Here is a 612-nt window from a genome sequence, read left to right as displayed (position 1 = left end):
CCTCACCTGGTCCGGCGCGCGCCGCTCCCAGCCCCGGACGCGTGGGAATGGGGCTGCGTGCTGCCCCCGCTCCCGCGCCCAGCCCGGGACTCTCTGTCCTCCGCCTACTTCTCGCTGCTCCCGGAGAGCGCCAAAAAGTCGCGCGCCGGATCCCGCTCTGAGTGCGGGCACTTTCTTCCTGTAGGGCGCTGTTCCGTCGCCAAATATATTCTTTGTGTGGTTCGTTCATTCGTGCTCGGTTCTCCCGGAGCGAAGCGCGGGCTTTATTCTCAGGGGGTGTGGCGCCTTTTCCCCCCAACCCGCCGGCCCAGCCCCCGCTGCAAAGGCTTTTTATTTCATTGTTAAGGGAAGGGGAGGGGGGACAAATCATAAGGCTCAGGTTTTACAAAAGCGAGAACAAACAGAGCTTGCACACAGCCCCGGAGGGGGCGGGGGAGGGAGGCAGCAAAGTTTCTAGAGCTGCAGGAACAGAAGTGCCAATGAGAAATGCACTGTGGTTCAAAGCTGTACTTTTATAGTCACTTCGGATACAGGTAAGGTGAAATAGGTAATTCCAAAAATGACCTTAGTGAATAAATATGTCGGCCCACTGAAGGCAAAAAAAATATATTT

At 56.4% G+C, this 612-nt stretch overlaps 1 protein-coding gene across 1 annotated transcript in view; it reads right to left on the bottom strand.

Annotated features, from left to right (window-relative positions):
* The window catches only part of MBNL3 (muscleblind like splicing regulator 3), a 127,960-nt gene extending 127,730 nt beyond the window's left edge, over nt 1-230 (bottom strand). Inside the window, exon 1 of the mRNA XM_027097570.1 lies at nt 7-230. The gene's annotated coding sequence lies outside the window, so the exon portion shown is untranslated. The remainder of the gene's footprint in view (nt 1-6) is intronic.
* Between the last annotated feature and the right edge of the window lie 382 nt (nt 231-612).

This window comes from Aethalodelphis obliquidens, unplaced genomic scaffold (genome assembly GCF_003676395.1).
Source record: "Aethalodelphis obliquidens isolate GAN/ISIS:26980383/991018 unplaced genomic scaffold, ASM367639v1 scaffold115, whole genome shotgun sequence".
In the NCBI taxonomy this organism is placed as follows: domain Eukaryota; kingdom Metazoa; phylum Chordata; class Mammalia; order Artiodactyla; family Delphinidae; genus Aethalodelphis; species Aethalodelphis obliquidens.
The sequence above is the reverse complement of the archived record's forward strand: the minus strand, read 5'-3'. Positions and strand labels throughout refer to the sequence as shown.